The 18,831-nt window shown below is 41.9% G+C and overlaps 1 protein-coding gene across 1 annotated transcript in view; it reads right to left on the bottom strand.

Annotated features, from left to right (window-relative positions):
- The window catches only part of LOC104337720 (zinc finger SWIM domain-containing protein 6), a 137,013-nt gene that overhangs the window by 100,772 nt on the left and 17,410 nt on the right, over positions 1-18,831 (bottom strand). The window lies entirely within an intron of this gene.

The following is an 18,831-nucleotide window of genomic DNA, read 5'->3' as shown; positions in this document are numbered from 1 at the left end:
TAAAAGGGAAAGTGACCGCAAATGAGGAAGAACAAAACCAAACTCACATTAAACCTCCTGCTTTCATTAAAATATACTTAAAGCAATATAACAAGAAATAGGCTGTTCATACGTTCATGACAGTAAATATTTAGAGACTATCAGTTGTTTTAAGCAACTTAGAAGATGCCTTGCCTGTCAAACAGATAAAATATGGTCATTCATTAAAGTTGCTATTTACATTCTTATTGCTAAGAGGCAAAATTTTCCATATTACGTCGACAGTTAAAGGCTTACCCTCAATTAATAATCATGTTTCCACCAAAAGGAAAGAACAGAAATTAAATCATCTGAGACTTAAGAAAATCTCCAGCAAGACCTGCTCATTTTTAAAGGAGGGAAAGAGGGGAAGAACCCAGCTCTAGTCAACTTTTTTTGTTTTGAAGTTTCCCTCCCCCAGTCCAACCTCATCTCTGCTCCTTTCACCTTCAACTGGCTCAATGCATGCATTTTTTCCATTTAATGGGAAGTGGATAAAATCCTATAAAGGAAGAAGACAGTGACCACTGATATAAATCTTTTCCCAAGTTTAAAAAAAAGATAAGAAAATAGCTACTTCCCAAAAAGAGTGTATCTGGATTTTTATCATCATACTTGCAGTTTGGGAAAACCCAGAACAGGATGTCTGAAACACAAGCATCCTGTAATAAAAGGTATTTAGGTCATTCCAACAACATAAAACATTTAACTGAGTAATTTAAGATTGCACTCAAACAGTTAAAGTTTAAGCTACGCAACAGCATAAGCCAGTATAGTTTTGAAACAAAACTGACCTTCCATCAGGAAGCATTACACTTGTCCTAAAAGAGGAAACTGCCATTCCCATTTCCATTACTAGTTGTGGAATAAATACTTTTCTTTGTTTAAAAAGGGAAGAAAAAAAATGAAAAAAGATCAGTGTTGCACTTGTGCCAAATGAGAAATAGTATTAAAACTCCTCAAAAAGGGAGACCCTTTTTTTATTGCCATGATTCTATTCTTTCACTTGTATACTAAGTATTCAGAAAGACTTAATTCTTAGCATTAACAAAATTCTTTTATTGCTTTAATTTTATTTATAACAAATGTTTGTTTATTACTGCAATTCAGGATGTTTACTGAACTCCTTCATAATCAAAATGGAAGTAAAAGGAGGAAAAGACGTTTTATAAGTGTAGAAACAACAACAATGTAGGACCTGAGGAGGGGTTCAGTTCATTTTGGACTGTAAATTTTACAAGATAAGTGTTTTCAGCAACTTCCTCTGGCCACCAGAGCATTACAAAGGACTCCAGCAAAAATAATGAAGCACAACATAGTATTTCCTGACAAAGCAGCAGAGAAAAAGCCAAGGGTAAGAGAGGGAAAACAAACCGATAGGCACCGCAGCTACTGCAACCCCAGCGACAGGCACTGTGGCTACTCAAACCTCGGCGAAGGGCACTGCAGCTGAACCAGAGAACCAAGCTGTGCGAGTATCAGTTGCCCCTATACAGAAGAAGAACTACACAAAAAAATTAGTTCGCCCAGTAAGGGATGACAATGAACCAGGGCCATCACGAGAACAGGAGGAAGAGGCAGAACCAGAGATAATCACCCGGTCCCTATCCCTGAGTGAGCTGTGACATGTGCGGAGAGATTTCAGCCGCCTACCTGGCTGCTCCGATGCTGGGATAACGGGGCCAGTAGCTTGGAATTAGAGGGCAGGGAAGCCAAGCAGCTGGGATCCCTGGCCAGGGAAGGGGGAATTGACAAGGCGACTGAAAAAAAGGCACAAGCCCTCAGCCTCTGGAGGCAGCTTCTGTCAGGCGTGAGGGAGAGGTACCCCTTCAGTGAGGATGTTGTGTGTTATCCAGGCAAGTGGACCAGCATGGAGAGAGGTATCCAGTACCTGAGGGAATTAGCTGTGCGGGAGCTGGTTTACTATGACCCGGACAATGAGCAGTTACCCACAGACCCAGATGAAGTCCAGTGCACACAACCCACGTGGAGGAAGTTTGTACGGAGCACACCATCGTCATATGCCAACTCATTGGCAGTAATGGACTGGAAAGGTGAAGAGGCACCAGTGGTGGATGAAGTGGCCGGCCGACTCTGGCAATATGAAGAAAGTCTCTCTTCCTCCCTCATCTTGGCTGTGGAGAAACTGTCCTGGGCTGTCCAACTGTTCAAAGAGAATAAGTCCTACTCCCTACCTGTGTGGACAATTCTCTCAGCTATTAGGAGCAAGCATTCCTCTGCTCAAGAGAGAGAATATAGAGGGTACGCACCACGGGGCACCCTGAGGTTTCACCTGCGTGACCGCAGAGAGGAAATGAGGAAGTGGGATGGGAAACCTACCTCAGCCCTAGAGGCACGAATACATGAGTTGCAATGAAAAACAATCACAAAAGGGGATTCTTCCAGGAAAAATGCTGCTCTGGTTTCCAGTAGGCAGTTCTCCAGACAGAGTAGAAAGCTTGATCTTACTTCTGATCCCCTTGAAGGGACCTCTAAGTCATTTTTACAGCAGGTGAGCAGCAAATTCTCTGACCAGGATTAGAGGGGCCCTGCCTCCAGCCAGGTGGAGGAAAGGGACAACCGGGTTTATTGGACGGTGTGGATTCGATGGCCTGGCACATCAGATCCGCAAGAGTATAAGGGTCTACTGGACACTGGTGCACAGTGTACTTTAATGCCGTCAGATTTGAAAGGGTCAGAGTCCATTTGTGTTTCGGGAGTGACAGGGGGGTCCCAAGAGCTGACTGTATTGGAGGCTGAAGTGAGCCTCACTGGGAAGGAGTGGCAGAAGCACCCCACTGTGACTGACCCCGAGGCTCTGTGCGTTCTTGGCATAGACTACCTCAGGAAAGGGTATTTCAAGGTCGCAAAAGGGTATCGGTGGGCTTTTGGCATAGCTGCTGTGGAGATGGAAGAAATTAAACAGCTGTCTATTTTGCCTGGTCTCTCGGAGGATCCTTCCGTTGTGGGGTTGCTGAGGGTCGACGAACAACAGGTGCCAATCGCTACCACAACAGTGCGCCAGTGGTAATATCGTACCAACCGAGACTCCCTTCTCCCCATCCATCAGCTGATCCGTCAACTGGAGAGCCAAGGAGTGATCAGCAAGACTCGGTCACCCTTTAACAGCCCCATATGGCCATTGGCAGTAATGGACTGGAAAGGTGAAGAGGCACCAGTGGTGGATGAAGCAGCCGGCCAACTCTGGCAATATGAAGAAAGTCTCTGACATGGACTTATTTACATACAGAACTGTATCAGATAAACCAAACCCTTGAAAGAGTCGCCTGGGGGAAGGGACACTGTTGTCAGGTAACTTTCTTCGTCCTCTTAGTTTTGGGTAGCAGGGGATGGTTATTGCTTCCTACTTCCATCTTGTTCTTTAGAAAAACTTCTTCAGCAGCCAGGCCTAAAATGTAATTTAAGAGCTGGCTAGGGGAAACCAGATGAGCCAGACACAAAGGGTTCTCCCCTCTCCACCTCAAAGAGAGATTTTCTGCCTTTGCATAAGCACAGATTAGAAGAAAGGTAATCAAAGTATTCCATTAATTGCTCATGATTAGGATTGGGAAATCCATTGCACCTCAGGCTAACACACCTACAGGCATTACTCTCAGCAGTAGGGAAGCAGCGGGAGCTTCAGAAAACTGCACCAGCCACTGACACTCATTCTTGCTCCCTACTCTGACCTCTCAAGTTCCACCAAAGCTCCTCTCTGTGGTCTTACATCCTGAACTGAATCAAGGAATGGACCCAGCTAGGAGGAAAAAAACCAACCAAACCATCTTTCACTGGGTAAGTTCTCTGACCCACATCACCACACCAGGCCACACAAAACAAAACCCCCACTTAGCAGATTAGCAGCCATCTAACCTCTTAGTAGTTTCCTGGAAACCTCCCAAACAGACAAAATGATAGAAAATGGTCTTGCAAAATTGAGATGTAGAAACCAATCCAACCCTGTGTAACTCATCTTCTCCAAAGATATTTAGGGAAGAAAATGGTCCCCAGGAGTACCTCTTCCTTCAGGATGGCAAACTTTGTTGGATAAAAGTCTTCTAAAGTTTTAAGAACTTAGCAACAATGAAATACAAAGAATATTTACACAAAATTTCCTTCTCGTTGCTCCTAAACAACCCCATTTCTCAAGGATTAAGTCATAATCAAATTTCTCTACTTAAATCCTTTTATTTCATTGCTGTTATTTCAGGGAATGCAACTTTTAAAAATTATCTTTAATAAAAAAACAGCCTTTCAAGTCTTTTATTTAGGTGGTGATGGTTACCTCAGATTTTATCTGAAAAGCTAATACCATACTTAGTCATCATGCAAGGGCATAAATTATAACATGTAAGCCAAAGCTATGCCAGAACTCCTACTGACAATTTACTCCATGTCTCATGTTCCAACGAAGCACTGGCTTTTGATGGAAGGGACAACCTTAGCAATTACTGTAGAAGGTGAAGACATGAATGGTTTACAGATGAAACCAAAGTATTTTACTTATTGCTGTCACAGATTTGGTTTCAGCAACATCTATTTCTGAGCTAGAAGATACTTCTCTAAGTTACATTATCTTCTCCATCCAGGATGGTGCTGGCCAGAACAAGAAGAGTGCCATTTCCCTTCCTGTCAAATGAAATGGGCTAGGCAGACTCTACTCATGTATTTGCAGGCCTATTTCTCCTGTTGCTTCACTGGCCCTGAATGGAATACAAGAACTGGGAAGGAAATACGACTTCATCCTAGTTGCCTCAAGACGTGGTCTAATCTCTGGACAAAATAATCATTTCTTAACCTGAAGCCACTGAAAAGACAGGGTCTCTGCTCCAGCAAAACAGAACCACATCTGCTCAAAGCCTGACTTCACACAGCTCTATTTTGTGTTCCAAAAATTTTAGGTTAGCCCAACCTGCCACTCCTAATTACTGAGAAAAGGATCTGAAGCACGATCTGTCAGAGCCAACAGACTGTGGTTTGCCTGCTTACATCCTCTGCTGATGAGAAATCTTCTGTCTCCATCATCTTGACAAAACAGATGAGAAAACAGAATAAAGTGTGCAGAAATTCTAAAGAAGTACCCAAACACACCAATGTTGTCTCAGTCATACTGTTCTCCAGTGACCATGACAGTGAAACCGTAGAGGCAAAGAATATGAACAGAGGGAGTCAGGGTGAGTTTTATTAATTGCAGATTTCCCTGTCAAGAAAAAACAACAAAACACCCATATGTTTGAACCAACAGTCCTGCCAAACCAAGTTTCTTAGACCCAAATAACTTTACCTGAAATGATCCATTTACCTCCTCTGTTTAGGTATTTAAATTCAAACCCATTAACATGCTCTTCAGTACCTAAATTCCATTATTATGTCACTTCACTGTGGACCTTTAAAACTCTGAATTTTCCCTAATTAAGTCTTACTTGGAAGAATCTAATTTACAGTAGCTTCCACGTACTCAAACAGACATTTTCTTACTGATTTCAGTGACTAGACTGAAATAATGTTAGATAAGCTGCAAGGCAAAATTGTAGTGGGGATGGGACTAGTGAAATGAATACTTTGCTAAACATGTTGATAGCATGGAGGGAAAGTGAATGAGCAAGCATATAGTAGCTCACTTGTCACTAATGTAATAATTATGAGTCCTCTGGCTGTACTTGAGATACTTTCCTGTGTCTGGCATGATCCTAAACATTTAAAATTTTTACCTAGTCATACATCTTCAATGATCCATTGCAATATATTAATTTACCTTTAATTACCATGAAATCTTCTGTACTACTTTCAAGTTAAACTCTATGTCCTTTTCCATAACTTAATTTTTTGAACATCCTCTTAAAAGCAACAGTAGCGTTTCTGCAATGTATTCTAAACAAAATACTGAGTCAGCCATATAATCTCTACCATGAACCTTTCCTGCATGTTTATCTCCACCTGCTGCAAGATGCGCTCAAGAGTACGTAGGAAAGCTACAGCTTAATAGATTCCAAGTCAACTTAGGTCCACCTAAATGAATACACCCAACAAGAAGCGAATATTTGACAATTAAGTTGTGGCTATGACTTCACCCTTACACATCCAGAGGTAATGGCTGAAAATGCTTGAGATTTGCGTTCAAAGACACAAGCAGATCTTCACAGTTTGGGGGGGGGGGGATTTTGCCTCAACTCCCCCAAAGGAAGACCATTTTAGAACACGAGAATTTGCAAAGGAAACAATATATTAGAATTCTACTGAGACAGGGGTCAAACACACAAACACACTTGCTATTTAGTTACCCCTTCACCTGTGTGAAAATGTTTATTTTGTAAGCCTTACTGTACACAGAAAAGGCACATAGACTTTGGAAACTGAGAGCCTCTTAGACCACTTTCAGGAAAAGATTTGCTGTTAAACGAACATTAAACAATTTCACTTCTCAAATGTAATTCTGCAGCTGTTTTTCTTGCCTTTCACCTTCTCTAACTGTGATAAACTGAACCTATAAAAATATGATGCTTATTAAGGACAAATTATAATGGTCTTGAAAACTACTTGGCTTTCAGCATTCTCTGCTCTACATTACAACATTCTTTGCCATCTGACCAGAAACTAGCCACTCAGATGTATTTTGCAATTATAATTTTCATTTTGAAGTATCATCTTTTTGTAGGAGATTCATCATAAGATTTATTTACATTCTGGGAGGCAATCCAGGTAAACCTTACATTAGTACCCCCCATGCCCCAAGAGACCTGCCTGTGAGAACCAAAGCAGCAGCAGGTCACCTACAATCAAGTTCTACTAAGCAGAAATCCAAGAAAATCATAGAAATGACCATGACAAACTTACACTGGTTAGCAAACAATATGCTAATGGGAAGAAAATATACAATTAACAAAGTAATTCTGTAGCTCCTCACAAATAAAAACAGCACCAATTCCAATCTCCATCCACTAACAGAATAGTATTAATGTTGGTGTTACAAATTCAAGCTTAAAAAATGTTCCCTCAGAGTTAAGAATGAAATTGTTCCAATTACACAGGCAGGGCAAATGAGGAGTTATGATTGCTTTCTAATTTAAATAAGTGTTTTTATTTCACTGTTGTTTGGGGTTAAGGGTAGTCTGAAACTCTGAAAATAAAAAAAAAGTTAAATAGCTCTCTTCTGATCATTAGTTGAAAAATAATTAGAAGCTTCAAAATTCTTAATACTCTAGACTTACATTAGTAAAAAATATCAATACAACAATGAAACTCCAACATCACAAAAAAGTGCAAGCGCTCATTCATTAACAAGCTTGGAAGGATACTCATAAGCAAATAATTTGTATTCTACTTTCAGGCAGAATCACCATGAACTACCCTGAACTTCCAGACTAAAAAAAGCAAATTATTTCCACTGAGTCCTATCCCACCAAGAATTAGTTTGAAGAAAGCAAGTAGGACTTAAATAATTCTACTCCTAAATAGAGTAATTTTTTGTTTCAACTTTCAACACATGACCACTGTTTAAAGCTGTCACCATGGTATCTGCATCCTGGATTAAGAACGTGGCTAGCATTTTACATAGCTTTTCTTCCTGCTCCAACACTTATCTCCCTTCCCAAGCAAAAGCTGAGTAAATTTGATGAGTAAGGGGACAGAAGATGTTTTTTAAACCCCCCCACTAAGCAAAGTGATGTATACTGTACTTGAAATAAAGACCAAAAGTGTTTCTTAAAGGTACCTTGCAACTGAGCACAAAAAGATTTCTCAGCCCCAGCAGTTGTTTGCTATAAACTAAACTGCACTTATATCCCTGAGCATACTAAAGAGACCCAAACGCTGATGTGCCAGTGCATCCCATGGGCAGCAGAAAGGCAGTTACCACAGGCTCAGATCCAAACAATCCACTGTCTTAGAACTTCTTTGGGTGAAGCCTCTCATGCCCAAGAATAAATCAGGTTCTGATGCATTACCTGCTGTGCAAGCCTCTGGTCACTGATGTTCAGCTCTGCAGTAATGCAAGTTGTATCTGTACTACTGCACAGAAAGTGTAAGATTCTCTTCCATCAGTAGCCTACAAACCAAATTTTGTTTATGTGGCCAGGTATTTATATTGTGCCATGTATTGTGCTGTGGGCCAACCAACTGGAAAGCAGCTTTGCAGAAAAGGACCTGGGGGGTCTTCGTGGAGACCAAGTTCAACAGGAGCCCTTGTAGCAAAGGCGGCTAGTGGCATCCTGAGGCATTATGAGGAGCATCACCAGCAGGACAAGGGAGGTGATCCTCCCTCTCTGCTCAGCATTGCTGAGGCCACACCTGGAGTCCTGTGTCCAGTGCTGGGCAACCCAGTACAAAAGAGACATGGACATACAGGAGAGAGTCCAGCAAAGGGCCATGAAGGGACTGGAGCATCTCACATAGAAAAGGCTGAGAGAGATAGGACTGTGTAGCCTGGAGAAGAGAAGGCTCAAGGGAATCTCATCAATTTATACAAATATCTGAAGGGAGGGTGCAAAGAGGACGGAGCCAGGCTCTTTCCAGTGGTGTCCAGTGACAGGACAGTGAAACACAGGAGGTTCCTCCTGAACATTTTTTCCTGTTAGAGTGAAATCCTTACCAGTCTTCCAGGCCACGGTTTTAAACTAGACAGAAATCTCAGGAAGGAGTTAGATAAAATAGTTGATTCCTAAAGAGTTTGCATGTATTACCCTATCAGTTTGATAAGTATGCCCGTCAATATTTTTTAATCTTGACTGAGAGGTCAAAATCCCAGAAACAACTAGTTTTCTCCCTAGATTAACTTGGGGGGGGGGGGGGGGAACTGCAAAGGAAAAGCAAGCTACAACTTTTAGTTAGCCTTATTGCATGCAGCTCTTCACAGGATGAACCATGTTTCAAGAACTGCAAAGAACTACAAAGAACCCAACGAGGGTCATAGGCAAGAGACTTCATCCCATTATTCATTTGCAACAGATGAAGAACACAGTATAGAATTAAAATTGGGAGAGGGGACCAGAAGAGCAGGAAAGGGAACGAGTTGATACCAGTATCTAGCCAAAGGGTACCCAAAATGACTTGCTGAGCTCCAGTAATGCTGCTCTCCATAATCTAGAAGGTGCCTTCAATAGCTGACATAAGTGCTTGCCACAAGCGAGATAAAAAAAAATGTCAAGTCTACAACAGAGATAGGTCATTTTGGCTTGGTGGGATGAACACAATGATTGCCATCCATGATCTTTCTATGTCAGTGTCAGCTCAACTTTATCTCTAATACAGAAGAACATTTTGAATGGTATAATCCACTATATCTTTTAGCATTGAGCGCCCTGTGTTTTCATAGCCCTATACATCGTAAGTCAGTGAACTGTTCTAACAACAGTTTTCAAATATGCACTACACCCTTTAAGAAAAGAATCCTAAAATTTTACAATCTCTTGCTCTTTATGGACAATACAGTTGAATAATTGAAAATCAGAGTAATTTAAAAACAGTGTAAAGAACTTAGAAAAAAAGGTGTCTGTAACCAATTTTAAATTGCTTTCTATTGTTCAATGAACACATTGCATCTTATCCTCTGTAAAAGCAGCCTAAACGCTCAACTCTGCTGTAACTAAGCTCAATGTCTGCCACATGCAAGACATGAAACTTAGAACTGCATTATTTTGTAAGATTTTATGATCGGCACAGAACTGAACAAGGTAAAAAAAAAGGTACTTCAATGAGTATAACAACTTATTCTAATCGGTGAATTGAATTATTTTCATTATTCAGTATTAGTTAAAGCTCCAAATGAAATGTTAAACACAGAAATGTTATTTTGTTTGACATCATGTAACTCAGCTAGGTTAATACCTCTTTTCTTCAGGAAGCCTCCCAAAGTGTTCAATAGCACACACTTTAAAAGAGGTAGCACATCACATTAGAGATGCTCTTTAAATTAAAGAAGTAGTTTCTACTGTTGGTTTTAGACTGGTAGATTCATGACAGTTTATACACCGAAGTACAAAAACATCTCTTTGCCAGTTATGAAGGCTGTAATAAAACCTTTTGTTTTACTCATCAAGACAAATAAATTTACTCTCAGCAAATGAACAAGTTGAATTTTGCAACATTGCCTTGCTCCATTTGTGCAAGAGTTTACTTTCTATACATCATTTAGCCTGTATAGTGCAATTGGGCTGCTTTCTCATTATCATGCTGTTGCACTCAAATTGTTGTTTTTTGTGCCTGGAGAACTTGATTTGGTTTCTGCCAGCACAGCCCTCCCCCAACCCAGTCACACACGTCAGCAGAAGCTACCCTTCCAAGCAGAACATGGATTTCTCCTTAAGAAAGTTCTCAGAGCATTGCTGCTGAATTACAGGGTTAAACAGCAGAATAAAAAAAACAACTCAAGAGTTAAAGCAGTCACAGAGTTAGATCAAGGGTTTGTGGTAATGGTTTAGATAAAAAAAAAAAATAAGGGGGAGATGAGTAGCATTCCTTTAAGGTCATCGAAGTAATAACACATATGCAAAATAAGAGGTAATATGGCTGTGGAAAAGAGTATTACAAAAGCAATCACATCAAGATTCTGGTTTACAAACAGGAGGGGTTGCTTATTTGAATGAGTATTTCCATAACACTCCCACATAATGCCGAATTCAGGAAAACCTTAGCGATCCCCTATTCCTCACAAGACAAATCGCTTAATTTGTGCAAGCACTTCCTTCCTCTATTTTAACAGAATTATTCTGTGCAGTACAGTGTTTTTTTACAACCCAAAAAGCAGCAGCATATAGTTTTATTTGCTAAATATTAACATCCTTAAAGACATTAAGGTAAAAATAAATCCTTGCACTTCAGTAACACCACAATTGGGGGAATTAAGTTCTCAGATACATTTCCAATTTACACTCATGTTGCCAGCTGCCTTTACATTTTGTTCTTCTGGAGAAAAAAAAGCCTTTCCCCCCCTACTGAATGTCTGCTCTACCCAGAGGTCAGCTCACCTTATCCCTAAAAGCCTGAGCTTTTGTCAGCTGTTCACACAATAAACAGCTGTGGATGTATGGAAAACCTATTACTACTGGCAGAAAATGAAAGCTGGCAAGTAGTTTCTGTGTTCATAACGGAAGAAAGTCTCTAAAACACATAAGCATTTCAATATATTCTGAGATTTTTTTTTCTCTCCCTCCCACGCCTATTTGATGATAGTCTTCAAAATTAGTCTGTGTAAACAGCACGATAAATGCAATTAACCTCAGAGTGCCAAAAATAGGCTATCCTCCTGCTAAGTGCTAATGTGAAATGCAAAAGTATTAGCAAGAGGAGCAACAGTCATCATCAACACACAGGGTTAATATAGGTTTTCTTGCAGATCCCATTCCTGCTTTAAGTGAAACACCAGGTAGGCCAATGTAAGTCTAACAGGGTAGATGTCTATCAACTCTGAATGCTGTCAACAGAAGAAAAAAGTTTTTGTACCTTTCCAGGCATGCTCAAGAACTGCATAACTTTGAACTGATTAAAAGCCACAGATTCCCTTCACCTGCTATGTTTTTCACTCTAAAATAACCTGCCAATTATGGCACAGTTCCAAGTTTGATATTTTATTTCAGGCATAGCAAACTTCAAAAGATGACTAAGATACAGCACATGCACACTTTATCCTATTTTCTGAGAAAATACATTTTTTCCTAAATGGCCAGGTTGATTGAAGCTATTCCAACTTTCAGCTAAGGTTTCTCCTTTGTATTCCGTTCACTCTCCCCACATGCATCAAATTAAAGCAGGCTTAATCAAGATGTACCAAATTTATTCAGAATAACCAGAATGCTAAAAGATATTAAAAATTTTGCAATCATCAGGAATGTATTTCAAGTTTTTAGCAATTAAGAGTTGAAGGATTTCAAAAGGTTCACAACCACTGCTTCTAATGAGGTGAATGTCACATTTTACTTACAAATAAAAGGTCTAAATCTCAACTGTCTTCGTGGCATCTTCATAATAAACAGCACAGGGTTCAGTTTTGCTTTTCCCTTTGTCTTTTCTTCTTGTCATTACTACATGGTGGGGTGGAAGGAAGGGAAGGAAATGAACTGAAACCATCATGAGGCTCAATGAGAAATACAGTGTAGACTTGTATATTTGCCATATTTCATCATTCAAGATAGATTCTTTTCTTCTTTTAAGGAAGCCAGTACTTCCAAAACTGACACACTGCTTTCAATATGAATGCTTAGCAAACCCAGACAACGGTTTAAATCAAGAACAGCCACTCCTACCTGAAAACGAGTTTCATATAGGTGATTCCAGTGAAGAATGTTCTGAGGCCTCCCAATAGTCAAGGTTTTAATCATAATGCACAGAAAATCTTTTATTTGCTTTATTACCTGGTGCAGTATTTTTCTTGGGAAGATACTATTAAAAGGCATCTCTTAAAGACTCAAACTAGTCAATTTTGTGCCCATTGTTTCTGCTCAAGTATTCTGAGATAAAACAGATCCAACACTTGCATCCTGAATCTGTAACAGATTCAACTTGATGGAAGCCTATCAAATCACTTTTAGCACTCGAAGTTCTTCTGGGATGCATTTAGCAGAAAAAGTGTGGTGAAAGCAATTTAATGAGTCCCAGCTCCTAGTCTGCACACAATTTTATTTTATCTTTAAAGATAAATACACTGAAAGAGACTGCTGGATGAACTAAACCAGCCATCTGCACAGCATAACTGTGTATTGGGTTTGCATGGGGGGGGCTACAGGGGTGGCTACTGTGAGAAGATGCCAGAAGCTGCCCCCATGTCCAACAGAGCTAGTGCCAGCCCACTCCAAGACAGACCAGCCACAGACCAAGGCTGAGCCATTCAGCGACAACGATAACACCTCTGTGATAACATATTTAAGAAGGGGGAAAAAAACCTGCTGCGCAACAGCAGCCGGAAGAGAGGAATGAGACTATGTGAGAGAAACAACTCTGCAGACACCAAGGGCGGTGAAGAAGGAGGGGGAGGAGGTGCTCCAGGTGCCAGAACAGAGACTCCCCTGCATCCTGTGGAGCAGACCATGCTGAGGCAGGCTGTCCCCCTGCAGCCCATGGAGGTTAATGGTGGAGCAGATATCCACCTGCAGCCCAACAGAGCAGGTGGATGTGCCCTGAAGGAGGCCATGACCCCATGGAGAGCCCATGCTGGAGGAGGCTCCTGGCAAGACCTGTGACCCCAAGGGGGACCCACACTGGAGCAGTCTGTTCCTGAAAGACTGCACCTCATGGGAAGGATCTATGCTGGAGCAGTTTGTGGAGAACTGTCGCCCGTGGGAGGGACCCCACGCTGGAGCAGGGGAAGAGTGTGAGGAGTCCTCCCCCTGAGGAGGAAGGAGCAGCAGAAACAATGTGTGATGAACTGACTGCAACCCCTATTCCCCATCCCCCTGCACCACCTAGGGGGAGGAGGTAGAGAAATTGGGAGTAAAGTTGAGCCCAGGAAGAAGGGAGGGGTATGGGGAAGGTGTTTTTAAGATTTGGTTTGATTTTCTCTACCCTACTCTAATTTGATGAGTAATAAATTAAATTAATTTCCTCAAATCGAGTCTGTTTTGCCCGTAACAGTAATTGGCGAGTGATCTCTCCCTGTCCTTATCTCAACCCATGAGCCTTTCATGATATTTTCTCTCCCCTGTCCAGCTGAGGAGGGAGAATGATAATGAAGCTTTGGGGGGCACCTGGCATCAAAGAATTTTAATAGTAGTAATCTCAACCCCGTATGACCTCTTCCTCATATCTTCAAAATTAAAATCCCAAGAGTTGTCTTAGACTTCCCTACTAGGTCAAACAACCTTGTATAACTTCACACCTACTGCAGCAACAAAAACTATGCAAAGACATAGCTGGTGGCACATTCATCACTCTACAGAAATTGCCCTGTAGATAGTCTCCCAACAGTGACTGGAAAGTAATCCAGAGGACTTTACCCCTTGGTGGAAAGAAGTCAGCTGCCTTTTGGGAAGGTGCAAGAGAAAGGTTCCAAGAGAGGAAATTACAGCAAGCAGCTTCTGGACATGCACCCACAAGCAGAATTCTCACCTTCAGCTGGTGTGAAGGTATTTACATAATGCTTCTGGAGGGCTTTGACAAGGATGGCAAGTGCAAGTCAGGATTCCTGAACAAGCTCTGCAAAATTCTGAACTTGTGAGCAAATCTGTATGCAAAGAACCAGGTAAGTTCTTCTGGTTTTTAATCAATCCCAGAGTTATGATAAGCACATCCACTATGAGTTGTCTGTTCCATTAAGAGACATAAGTCCCACTGAATTTTAAGTTTGGTGGGTGTGAGGAGGCTCACTCAACTATAGGGCACCAAAATCCCAGGCTTTCAACCCTCTTAAATGCCTTTCCAATAAAATAATGCTTTTCTACTGACACACAAAAAAAGTTTTCCCCAGATTACAGACAAAACATATTTGGTTATAAATAAAGTGTGACTTAAAATACTTTTTCTATACTAACCTGAACCTGTGTCACAGTCTTGGATTTGTGTAAATATAACAATTAAAGTACACACATCCACCCACAGCAGATGAAATAATTTAAGAATTTCATGAAGCCTACAAGAACTACTCCTCTTCCCCTGCTCAGGTCCTGTAAGCCTTCATCCTTCCTGGAATAGTACTTCTTACACTGAATATAGGTTAGCCAAACTTCAAAATTGAACACTTTTGTTTTATTTGACTGTGTTAAAAGAACCTCTTGCATTATTGTCCTGGTTTTGGTTAAAACAGAACTGATTCTCTTTTAGTGAATCTTCCTTACAGCTAAGTTCTTCTAAGTAACTGCATTGTTCTGAAGCTGGCTGCACATTTTACAGACAGTGTCCGCTCCAAAGCTGATAACACCTAGTGTTTATAGTTACACTGAGCTAATGGTAGGAAAGGAATGCAGAAAAAGGCCCCTGTTTATAATTATCACTATAGCAACCAAGGTCACTGACAGACCTCTTAGGTCCCACAAGTGAGGAGTCATAAAGGGTCGTACTTGCAGGGAGGGGCAGATAGGACAGGTGACCCGATATTGACCAACGAGGTATTCCATGCCATGCACGTCATACTCAGTTTAAAGCTGGGGGATCACGAGGGTCTCGCTCTCTTGGTCCATGGCCGGCTTCTGAAGAGGACCCTGCTCCTTGTCCTGCCTGCGATCCTGATCCAGATTGCGATCCGTGCATTCCTGAGTCCAGTTCCCATCTACTGCTGAGGCCAGTCCGGGACTTCCCAGTACCTGCCTGGTAGCTGCTGGTAGGACACCAGCACCCACAACACCCAGCTCCGAGAAACTCAATATCAGTTTTGTATATTTTGTTTTATTCCTCTTATTAATATTACTAGTGTTATTAGTACAGCTGTTTTAATATTCAATTTGTAAGTCTCTCTCCCTTTTCCCTTCCCCTGGTGGGGAGCTTGGGGGTTAATAGAGAGCATCTGCCACTCTGTTTATTGCCACCCTGCTCTAAACAGTGATAATTACTCATGGGGATTGTTCTTTTTCCTAGTTGTTAGCTTCATGTGAGCAACAGAATTGCATATAGCTCAGTATGCTGTTCTGAACAGCCAGTTTCCCTGGCTGTATGTCTTCAAAATAGCAAAGAGGAAGGAGGGGTAGAAGTGGAGGGGTTAAAAGGAAAACAGACGTGAAATCAAACTAATTGGTACAAAAACTGAAGGACTGATATACCTGACTTGCTCTTCATTCACTAAGTGGAAAAGAGTTCAAGCTGGTACTTCTTTAACAAACCTGGCTTGCAGAAATCATGGTCAGCTCACAAAAGTATCACATTAAACACCTGTGTCCTGGTTTAAGCCAGGATAGAGTTAATTTTCCTCAGAGTAGCTGCTGTGTTTTGGACTTAGTAGGAGAAGAATGTTGATAAAACTGATGTTTTCAGTTGTTGCTATGAAATCAAGGACTTCTTCCAGTTTCTCATATTCAGCTAATGAGCAGATGTGCAGGAGCTAGGAGGGAGCATAGCCAGACAGATAGCCAAGCTGGCCAAAGGAAATATTCCATACCATAAACATCATGCTCAGTTTATGAATGGGGGTTGCCCAGGAGGCAGGAATCTTTCTTTCTCGCTTAGGGGAGTTTGAATCCTCTCTTGTCTGGGAGTTCAAACTTCTCCAGGAGTTCAGTCTTTTTCAGGAGTTTTGCAAAATTTGCAAAAATCTGCAAGTTTGAGGTTCCATGACTGCTGCTCAGGGACTGGCTGCGATCAGTCATTGGGTGGTGAGAAAAATTGTATTGCATATAGTTTTTTTTGCATATTCATCATTATTATTATCATAACTATTATTAGTATTATTATTAGTATTTCCTTTGTTGACTTATGTTATCGGTTTGCATGGCAAGGTTTTGGTGGCAGGGGGCCTGTGAGAAGCTGCAAGAAGCTTCCCCCATGTCTGATAAAGCCAGTGCCAGACGGCTCCAAGATGGACCTGCCACTAACCAAGGCCAAGCCAATCAGCAACAGTGGCAGTGCCTCTGTGATAACATATTTAAAACTGAGAAGAAAAAAAAAACTCTGCAGTGAAACGGCAGTGAAGGGAGAAGAGTGAGACAAGGTGAGAGAAACAACTCTGCAGACACGAAGGTCAGTGAAGAAGGAGGGGGGAGGATGTGCTCGAAATGTCGGAGCAGAGACTCTTCCCTTGCAACTCGTGATGAAGACCATGGTGAAGCAGGTTGTTCCCCTGCAGTCCATGGATGTCCACAGGGGAGCAGCCTGTTCCTGAAGGACTGCACCCCATGTGAAGGACCCACGCTGGGGAAGTTTGTGAAGAGCTGCAGCCCATGGAAAGGACTCCTGTTGGGAAAGTTTGTGGAGAACTGTCTCCTGTCAGAGGGACCTCACGCTGGAGCAGGGGAAGAGTGTGAGGAGTCTTCCCCCTGAGGAGGAAGGAGCGGCAGAGACAACATGCGATGAACTGACCACAACCCCCATTCCCCATCCCCCTGCACCGCTCAGAGGGAGGAGGGAGAGAAACAGGAGTGAAGTTGAGCCCGGGAAGAAGGGAGGGGTGGGGAGAAGGTGTTTTAAGGTCTGGATTTATTTCTCACTATCCTACTCTGATTTGATTGGTGATGAATTAAACTCCCTTTTCTCCCCAAGTTCAGTCTGTTTTGTCTGTGACAGTAATTGGTGAGTGATCTCTCCCTGTCCTTGTCTCGACCCTTGAGCCTTTCATCATATTTCCTCTCCCCTGTCCATTTGAGGAGGGGAAGCGATAGAGCGGTTTAGGTGGGCACCTGGCATTTATCCAGGCCAAACCAAAACACCTTATTAAACTGTCTTCATCTCAACCCACGAGTTTCACCTTTTATCCATTTCTCCTCCCCATCCTGCTGGGGGGGGAAAGGGAGGGGTGAGCGAGCGGCTGTCTGGTGTTGAGTTACCATCTGCTGGGTTAAACTATGACAACCTGTGATCAGCCTAAAACATGATTTGACAGAAAAGAGCCATCTAATTTTAGAAGTCTTAGCAGCGGAGGAATGACAGACAGACTGAGTAACTTCACCTTCCTAAAATGAGGAAATATTTAGTTTAGAAGCCTGGATAAACATGTATAATAAACACCACCAGCAGAGGTCAGGAAGGAAAGTAGGCACTTCATTTAGGGTTGGAGGTCACGCAGGCTCCTTTCCAGCAGGAGACAACCAAGAGAGGTAAAGTATGCTGCTTAAGCTCTGTACAACTTAAGGACTCCGTCTCTCACGCATGCCTTAAAAGAGTCAGACAGCCACAATCCTCTAGGCAGACCTATAGGAAGGCTCTAGGAAGTGAGCAACCTAGATCAATCCTTCCACATTGAAATAGACTACTGTTGAAAGCAAGCCTTGTTGATAAGCTTTAATCTCCCCCAGTGCAAGCAGTTGAGAAAGCCAAAGCATCCTATCCCAGACAAGCCTGCATAAAGCCCTATGAAATCTTTCTTTATGGTAAAAGGAAGCCATTTCTGCCCTGAAAATGGACTCATTCCCACTGTGAAGCATGCAACAGGGTTTCCAATGCATTTCTTCCATCCATCAGTTATGGGCAAGTTTAATGCTGTGTTAGTTCGGTCCACCTGGAATAGATGACACATCTGCTTTATTCTAGTGCTGAAAACAGATCAATTCAGTAAAAAAAATATGCCTCACTTAACAGAGCAGTTGTCTGTCATTTAAGTTCTACACTATGCAAGTTACACAAAAGCACCAACATTCTACTCAATTGCTGTTCTACCTGGAGAAGTAGTAAAGATACTGGAACCCCACAAAGCTATTTTAGACTCTCAGTGAGGTATGTATCAAAAGTAATCAGTTTACAAGCAATAAGGGGTTATTTGTCCCCCTACATGCCACCCCTACAAACTCAGCTTGAGATATACAAGTCCTGTTCCATCATTTCCTTCTCATGCATTACTACCAGTAATGAAGACCATGCAAGCCAACTGCAGTCTCTGCTATACCATCATGACCCTGCAGCCTCCAGGGAGACTGTTGAGAGGAAACCGATCAAAGCCCAAGAAACAAAGAGGATATTCCAGCTCATTCTTAGGTATGTTGGCTCAGCAGGCCTAACCAAACAAAAAGCTGTGAATGCTTACTTTAGCAACTGAAGTCAACAGCTATGAATGAAAACAAAACATAGAACACATTATTTGGTCACCAAACAACTGTATAAGTGAAAAAACTACAGAATCACAGAATGTTAGGGGTTGGAAAGGACCTCTGTGGGTCACCCAGTCCAACCCCACCTGCCGAAGCAGGGTCACCTAGAGCAGGCTGCACAGGATCTTGTCCAGGCGGGTCTTGAATATCTCCAGAGAAGGAG

The sequence above is a fragment of the Opisthocomus hoazin genome, chromosome W (genome assembly GCF_030867145.1).
Source record: "Opisthocomus hoazin isolate bOpiHoa1 chromosome W, bOpiHoa1.hap1, whole genome shotgun sequence".
In the NCBI taxonomy this organism is placed as follows: Eukaryota; Metazoa; Chordata; class Aves; order Opisthocomiformes; family Opisthocomidae; genus Opisthocomus; species Opisthocomus hoazin.
This window is presented reverse-complemented; position numbering and strand designations above follow the sequence as displayed.